General features: G+C 39.4%; 1 long non-coding RNA gene across 1 annotated transcript in view; it reads left to right on the top strand.

The window, feature by feature from the left end:
- Positions 1-7,639, top strand: part of LOC139356133 (uncharacterized) — an 18,819-nt gene extending 11,180 nt beyond the window's left edge. Inside the window, exons 2-3 of the long non-coding RNA XR_011607530.1 lie at positions 6,059-6,204; positions 7,495-7,639. This is a non-coding gene — a long non-coding RNA (uncharacterized lncRNA). The remainder of the gene's footprint in view (positions 1-6,058; positions 6,205-7,494) is intronic.
- The last annotated feature ends 1,589 nt before the right edge of the window (positions 7,640-9,228 follow it).

Raw genomic sequence — 9,228 nt, 5'->3', positions numbered from 1 at the left:
AGCAAAAGGATGGTTTGGTATATTCAGATGGAGGAGAAATGAAAAACATAAAGGAGATCAGGAAAAAGGAGAAGAAAAAGAGGAAAACAGTTTAAAGTGAGGATAGTTTAAACAAAAACAGTTTAACATTGGATCGCAGGCCAGAAAAGAATCAGAAATAGAGAGGTGGACAGGGCAACATGGTTCTTAAGCCCTCTTGCTGGTTTACCTACTGAAATGCAGAATGGTTTAGCTAGACAGTGACGTGGTCGAGAACCTTAGAACAGGCTGTTAGAGTTGTGGACCCCAAAGCACACAGACCAGGACATGACTTTACCATATTGGATCAATGAACTGTCATCAGCAACCAGTCTAAGAAGAAGATGATGATCCACTGTGTAAGATGTGACTCTTACACAGTCCGTAGAGACATAAAAGTGCAAAACATCTGTCCCCAGTTGTACATTTTTGTTAGGAGATGGGTAAATATTTAAAGTCATTCTCTACTTATTTAATGAATCCTGGCAGAAGATTAATTGCATTTAAAGCACCTTATCAATTTATGCCTAATGTTCCATTATTGGAACGCTAAGCATGTGGGAGTTATCCTCCTGTTGGTCCCTCTCTAACCGCGGCTCTTACTGATGGGAAGGCAGCACTTGGAAATGGGAAGGACAAGCGTGCAACATTTCAATTCCTGCTGTATCAGATGCAGAAGCAACAACAACAGGACCCCAAAATGCCCCAACTGCCCTCCCACCCTTCCCCACTGAGCACTCCCTTAACTTCTTCAGCTGAATTTGGGCTTCCATAGGACCTGATGGGGTGGAGATGAGAGAGTCTGTATCCAATAGAACCAGGCAAGCTTGAGTCTCTCCTTCCTGTTCTCCAGTACATTCAGATGGGTGAGTATCTGCTTCAGTCCCCCTTGGGGACCCAGAGACTTGGGCTCCATCCTTAATCATTTATGCCTGAGGTTGCAGTTTTTTGAATTTGAAAAATCAGACCTGAACAATGACCTGGGCCATCTTGTCAAAACTGCATGCTGCAGTCTACCTCCCCAAAACACAGCGACTTCCATCTTAGGAGTTATCGCAGGAGACCTTGAAGCAGTGCAAGAAACTCCATGTGGCCCTTGGATGATGGTGGAGCTCTCTCAGACTTGAGGATCCCTTGGTAACTCAGGGAAGCTTTCCAGAGAGACTTGGTATTTACACGCATCCTGAGAACCCTCATCCTGACCATGGAAGTCAGCCAATCAGAACAGGTGCTAAGAAATGTCCTGTCTTTGGCCGAAGTGATCAGTGACACAGCCTCAACTCACTGGCCAGTGTTGTTACAGATGACAGGACTACCCTGGATGTCCTCTTGGTGGGCCAAGGTAGAATCTGCACAGTCACTAATACATCCTACTCTTCTTGGATGAATGCCTCAGACCATGTGGAAACGTCCACTCAGAAACCTAATGAGAGAGCCACAGGGCAATCTGCGGTGGCACCTGATGGTTTGTGACAGGGTTAGCAAATGTTCACCGAGAAGAGTCAGCCAGTAATTATTTTGGGCTTTGCAGGCTGCAAGGGCCATGATGCAACCTCTGCCTTTACAGTGCAAGAACAGTAAGAAAACACATACGCGAAGGAGAGACGTGAGCAGTGGTCAGCTGCCTCCCAGTTCGTGCAGTTTGCTCAGTTGGCTGCATCCCAGACTTGGGGTGGGGTGTCATAGCTTAGGTCACCACTGCAGGTTGCCCTCATGCTGTTGTTAGCAGCCTAAACTTCATGGTCGAGGGGGAATAATTGACCGGATTAATCATAGTGGCCAGTGGAGAGGTATGCTCGTGGGAAAATTCATCATTGTTTTGGAAGATAATTTTTCACGGGCCTCTGGATTCGGGTACACCTTGTGAGCAGAGGCACTGGCCACCCTGTGTCTCAGCTCATCTTTCCAAGGGTATCTGAATAGCAAACACTATGAAAGGTCCTTTTATGAAGGAGACTCCCTCCATGACTTTTTCTAGAGCAGATGAATGATACACTTCCCACCCATTATTAAAGCTCTGGGTTCTCTAAGTTCAGCGCCCCTCTCCTGCATCACCACCCCATGCATATGTGCTTCCATGCCTCCATCTGGGAAAACTCACATCCTTACCTGTGGGACTTAGGGAACAACTGGCACTAACTCAAAAGACAAGATGCTCCAGCTGGCTGCTACACCACAAGTGGTAAAGTCTTTCGTTTCTTACCCAGGAGTGTCATGGCTTTTGACACCATCCATAAAATTGTGGCTGCATAGCTTGTTGGTTGCAAGTAGGATAAAAATCTTAGACTTTTCACAGCCCTTGACATTTCCAATAGAAAGCTACGCAGTTCCTGTGTCTTCAGAGCAGCTTCATGGCTGAATGTGAATGACCTTAAATCAGCAATGGGCTTTGAAAGCTTCAGATGAACATCTTCATAAAAATGTAAAACGATATTATGAATTTAGGGGCTGTGTATACAGCCTTCATTTTAAACTCAGTATCTTCATGCACTAAAGGAAAAATCACTCTAATCACTCAAAAGGCACTTCGGGGAGTATTCAAAATATGGGAGTAATATTCAAATAATAATTTTGCTTTATTGTGATTTGTGGGCAAATTCAATAGTCATATGGATATTAATATTCCATGGGAGGAAGAGAGAGAGAAAATATATATATTCTGAATGAAGGAAGTTGATAGCAGGGCAGGAGCAGGCCATTAACTCCAGTCACTGAGGAGATTTTCTTTCCTTTCAATAACCTCAAATGCAGTTATTCTGCCGTTTAATATCATTATTTTTATTCTGAGTGGACCATTCATTTTATAAATCAATTAGTTTGACTAATCATTAATTTTCCTAGTATTTGATTTTGTTCAAGTTACTCAGAAGCTCTTTGGCCCATCTCTCTTTCCAATCTTTCTATTCTTTGCCTCTTCTTTCTATTCATCATTTTCTCAATAACTTCCCTGGGAACTGCAAAGCAAATTATTTGGTAGCATACTTCATTAGGAGGGAGCTTTGCATGAAAAGAGAACATTTTATTTAAGATTTGAAATTCGTGACTGTTCTTAAAGTCTTTTTGCTATATGATCACAATTAGAAAGTTAATGTCAGCTCCTTGATGAGAATGAGATGAATTTTACACAAATACTCTCTGCAGCTGTGGACTGCAAGATGCAGCGGAGCCTCCTGCAGCCTCTTGTGTCTAATGGGTCCTGCTCGGAAGCTGCTTCATGTAAACAAATAACCCAAGAAAAACTATGGAGTTTTCTATGCAAATGCAGGGTCATAACAATTTCCTGAGAGTCTCCATTCATAAATTAACCCCTGTGAGTCTCTCCTTTTTAGAAACTCTGTAACTACCCACTAGAGCTGCCTTACACTGAGAGGGTTACTAAGCAAAAGGCTGACAACTAGACCATATATGAAAATAGTACTCTGGGCCGGGTGCAGTGGCCCACTCCTATAATCCCAGAACTGTGGGAGGTTGAGGCAGGAGGATCACTTGAGTCCAGGAGTTCCAGACTGCAGTGAGCTATGATCATTCACTGCACTCCAGGGTGGGTGATGAGAGAGACCCTGTCTCTAAAAAAGAAAATAGTACTCTCACCCAGAAACTCTACTTTTGAGCAATCTGCCCAAAATGGCCACCCCTTGATTAACAACTGACAGCTTCCCTAAATTTCGCCCTCACTCCCAACTAAGAAACAAACAGAGAAAACCAAGTATGCTCTCCTAGCCAATCCCATAGGATGCCCCGATTCTAGGTAGCCTGCCTACAGCTCCCCAGGTCAACAGCCTCCAGTCAGGGCACACTGAGCCTTCCCTTTTTTCCACTATAAAGCTTCACAGCCTCTTACCTGCCTTTCAGTCTCTGCCAAACACAAATGACAGTAGCTGACTCCTCTGCTCTAGGCGAACTCAGAATACATAGCCTTTGCCTTTATTTGGTTGGTCTTCATTTATTTCACATCATAGGAAGAGTCTATGAGTTACTAGTGGTTCCATAATAAAACCCCTTGACACTGAGGTCTGAATCATTGCATTGCTTAAAATGTGGGTTATTGCAAGTTAATAGAAGTCAGCATTGTTTCCCACTAGTTTGTATGTTTGCATTGCCGTAAAAAACACAAAAGTAAAGATAATGAAAATCATACTGGAACCAACAAAGTAAAAACTGACTGAGAAAGCCATATCTCTACCCTAAAGCCCACGCCCTCTTCTGGATATGAACCTGTCTCTCCATTTGAGAATGGGTTTTCGTGGAGGTGGGAGTCAGGTAGCGACCACGTTGTATCTGAATCCTCATTACTGTGCAGTCATCACAAGGTTTGCTCTCTTTGTGTGTGTAGTCTTTATTTTAATTAGTAAGCTTTATAGCTGTACAGATTCACAATCTTTGTCCACCATTCTGAAATCTTAAATGCAGTAAAAACAAAAAGAAAAACAAAGAGAAAAGATTGTCCATAACGTGTTTAGCCACAGTAACTGACCTGAGCTAATGACAAGCTATTTAGAGTCCCGGATTACCACTACTCTCAATTTCATACCAGCAGCCACAGAATCCATAATGAGTTTAATTACATGGAGCTGCCCCATACCTTGCTGGGGGGATGATATAATATACTGTTTTGTAATGTATTAGCATTCTAAAATCCAAAAGAAATGTAAAAACTCTGAATTTTGAAACACATCACACCCAGAATGTTTTGGATAAGGCTTAAGGGACATACCCCATTGACTGACTGGGCCCTGCAGTCCTTAACACAGTCACTGTCTTGAGGGAACACACTCGGAATGGCAGGACAACCTAGATCTCATTCAGCCCAATTCCTCACATTTCAAATGGAGAAACTGAGGCCTAAGATGTAGATTTGAAAATTTGTCAACTCTTCAGCAAATGTAGGTAGATGCTAAGACGACAAAGCGATAATTAGTAAGTCATCATTAGTAGGCAACATTTTGAAATAATTATTACTAGGTTTAAAAGGTTTTAAATATTTTCCTGGTTCATACTATAAAAGTTATCAATACGTATTTTTTTTTACATGTTCAAGCTTCTAATCATTAAAAAAATAAAAGCTAGTTTAAACATTGGCCAAAAGAAAACATGAGCTATGCAAAATGGGTTAAATTTGGTTAGAAGGATAAATTTGGGGGGCATAAATTCCACCTTTTAAATAATAAAGGATTGTTTTCAAGAGAAGATTTTTGCCGGTGTTTTGTACAAGACATTTTCTAATGAGGTAAACGTCAGGGAAGTCATGTCCTCTAATTGTTAATTTCCAGTTCAAGTAGGCATTCCAAATAAAATTTATTTTACCAAATTTTCTCATAACGTGGTCAAATATGCTTTACAGTTATTTATGCAGAGACCTCAAAATACAATCAGAGAGGTTTTGCTGCTTCCTTTATTTGGAGTAAGATGATAAAATCACCAAATGCTAAATGTCAGGAGGCTCCCAGGGAACATCTGATGTGGTCATTGGCTTTGATGAGTAAACCAAGGCCTGGATGCTTAGCTTTCGTTAAAGGTCCTTCTGCTTAAGAGTAGCATATGCTGAAAATTGGGAGGCCATTGTTTTTGTCTTCTAATGGTAATAACAATAATAATAACCAGTTATTTGAGTCAGGCAATCGGCAAAATGTTTTTTCTGAATTTATGCATTTCATCTTACTTCTAAAGCAATATTGCCACAGATTGCCTTTTGTCAAAATGAAACTCAGTTAAGTGGTTGCATTGATCTTGGCAATTTGATTTCCAGACACTTTCAAAAGAAAACCATATTTTATTTAATAAAATAATATTTTTAATTCCATAAAATAATTTATTTTTTTCAATCAGACATTTGATTGTACTTTTGCTTACCATGTATTCACCGATTATAATACATTAAAAGTTATTTCACTGTTAAACTAACATTATCTTTTCATCAGCTAATAGAAAGAATTACCCATTAATAAAACAAATATGGATAGATCTGGTAGGAAGTTTTGGTTTTCAGAAATTTTCTTTTCTTACCTGTGCAACGAAAGCTTCTAATTTCTTTTGTTTTCAGCATAAATGATCATGCATGGTTCTTAAAACTGTGTTCAAGTCATTTGGCAACATCATCAAGAAGAAATAATGTTAATTACCAAAAATGAAGAAATTTTTGAGCGTGCATGGCTGTCATATTCATTCTCTGTACTTTTCAATAATCAGGTGAGGTGATTCTTTTTGATGCATCAAGCATTTTTTATGAACTGAAACATTCAGCGCTCTTCTTTCACCACCGTGCAATAGTGCAGGCTATCGTCAACACCTATTTTTTGAATAGTAGCATACATTCCCGTTGGCATTCTGGCAACAGAATAGAAGCTTGGGCTCCTTAAATCATTCCCATTAATAAGCTATTGTTGACTGTGTAAGAAATATTTTCCTAGTACAAAGAAAATGTGTAAAAAAAAAAAAAATTCTCTCTCTCTCTTTCTCTCTCAGAAATAGCCAGAATCTAGACAGGAAGCATTTGGCAAAATGACACGTTAGTTTGCAGCTGGAAACAGAGAGGACAGGAGAGCATGTTCTCCCAGAAAATGCCTCTTTTCTAAAACTATGAATGTTCTTACAATAGAATAGTCTCCCCAGATAAACATCTGCTGAAAAATCTTAACTTGGATGATCAAATGCTACCCCCCACCCCACCAAATTTTGCTTATTGGGCTAGAAATGGTATTTGCTGAGGGATAATGTTGTTGAATCAATGAGTGATGGGCTCAGTCATATGACCAGGACTCTCATCATGACCCTCCTTAGCTGGTGGTTGAAGTTTAAACTTACGAACTTGAGTTTCCTCAGCTATTAAACAGAAGGCTTGGACCAGAGAGTTCTAAAGTGTCTTTTAGTTCAAAAAGACAGATATTATGTATAATTATTATTTAAAAATTATTATAGATTCTATGGTTATCATTTTAAATGTTATTATCATTAAAGTCATTATTTTTTAGGTGCATTCAGAATTAATTAGCAAAGAAAGAAAATGCCATTCTTGGTTATTTTCTGATAATGCCAAGGATTAAATAGGTTATTGCACCATCTGCTGGTAGTCCTGAGGCTGTCTGATTAGGTGACAGCAATGTCTTCCTGTTTTAATGATATATTTCATTCCCCTCTCCTATTCTCCAAAAAACCTTCCAAAATGTTTTCCCATCTCCATGTAAGGTAAATACAAATGCCAAGATCATTATTATGATCTACAAATAATGTAAAATTGTGAGCTCTAATTCATATATTTTTTGTCATATGTTTCTTCAAAGAGGGACTGAGATACACATTTTTAAAATAAGATGTCCAGATTGAATTGAATGATATAAATAAGTGGAGCATTTGCACGCTAACAATGTAGTATGCAAAATGGAATTCCTTTCCCATCGCCAGATTCCCTCCAGGAAGCTAAGTCTGCAAAGTAAAGTGGCTTCCATGGCTACAATACTCTAACTCTGTTTCTCTCCATAGGCACACTAACAGGGTCTTTCCTAAAATGACACTTGGTGACGCATCATACATATGCATGGCTTTATCGTGCCAAGGAACAGGAAACAACGTGAGCAGTTTTGTGAAAGGGATAATTTGATTCAAAGTTATGATGAATAAAGCACTGTTAATGAACAAAGAACAAAGAAACTGTCTTCTTGTTAAAAAAAATGCACTTTTAGTAGAATTATCAAAGGAATAAATAAAAGAATTCTTCATTATTCAACACTTTTAAAGTTCTCCAAATCATGCCTTTTTCAACAACGTAGAGGTGCATTTGAAGATGTTCTGTGTTTCCAGATTGGGTGAATATTTGTCTCTTTTAGGATAAACAAAAAGGTAATATAGTTTCAGTGACTTTTTATGGTTCTAGTATTGAAAAAGTTAACTGTATTCTTCCATCATGCTGCACATGAAACAGGCTTTCATAGAGTCCTCTAGAAAGTCTATAGTTTAGGTGGCTGTGGAGGCTGCACAATTCCTATCTCGGGCCATGTGAGCTGAGCACCCTGAAAGCAATGAAAGAACTGAGAAGACATCTTTCAGTGCTGAAATCTGAAACCTGTCTTTAAATATGAGAATAATGGATTCCAAATTCTACACACATTATGGAATCAGACTGTAATATTTGGAAGCAACCTCGCAGCTGCCCTCTGGAACTGCTGATAAACATGTTGGTCATAAGTGTACACGACATGCAAAGCAAAAGTGATTGTGAATGGAATCCACATTTAGTTGAGTCCCTGAAGAACTGGCAATATGTTCTGAACCGAGTTTTGCCAAAAGAATCAGAAGATTCTCCTGGAATGCCAGCATCACTGGCTGGAACTCTTCTGGAATCCAGGACAGTCTGTGATTTATTCACAACAAAGGTGAGGTCAGATATGCTCAGGAAATGCAAACTCGTTTTTGCCTATGCCTGCAATCCGTAATCAGCATGAACAAGGTTGTATGATATGGATAGCCAACAGCATAATTTGCTTTATGTCTTTCCATATTCCCTCTGACCTCACCCTCTACTTAGATGGGAGCTATGGAACTAAAGGAAAGATCATAGAGAAATAGAGAAATTCATTAAGAGGCCCGTTAATGTTCAAGGGTTTTCCTTCCTAGGGCCACATTCCAGGATTCCAAAAGTTAACAAGAGACAGTATTTCCGTGCCAGAACACTCCAGTGAAACCCACATTTTCATTTCTCTTTCTACAGTGGAGTCACTGGGTTTGGATGTGTTCCTTTCTAGATTGCTTTTTGGCTTTCAAAAATTGTATGGGAAATTATTTAATTGACTTTGATGTGGGGGAAAGCAGTAAATATTTAAATCTGATGAGGATGCTTTTAAAGGAAAATCATGCTGGCCCCAGGATAGCTCATCTTGCTTAACATATTAGGGCTGGGCAACAGAGTGAATGGAAATGTCAGGAAGAACATAATCCAATCCAACTAGTGACTGCACAAGCCAGGCCTTATTAAATAAGGCAACAGCCAAGGGAGCACTGGAAGTCCATTGTCCTAACTCAGTTAGTCCTGTGTGCTTTCAAGAGTCCTAAACAAAGGGGAATTTGAAATAACTAATTTGAACATGGTCAACACAGCAAACACATACCTCATAAGAAGGCATATTGATATGAAAATTTTAAAGGGTAAAGGTGCTGTAGATATCTCGGCCAAGATATCTCCAACTTTTTCAACGATATTTACAAATCTGTCAATTGGTA

Source organism: Macaca nemestrina, chromosome 9 (genome assembly GCF_043159975.1).
Source record: "Macaca nemestrina isolate mMacNem1 chromosome 9, mMacNem.hap1, whole genome shotgun sequence".
Lineage (NCBI taxonomy): Eukaryota > Metazoa > Chordata > Mammalia > Primates > Cercopithecidae > Macaca > Macaca nemestrina.
This window is presented reverse-complemented; position numbering and strand designations above follow the sequence as displayed.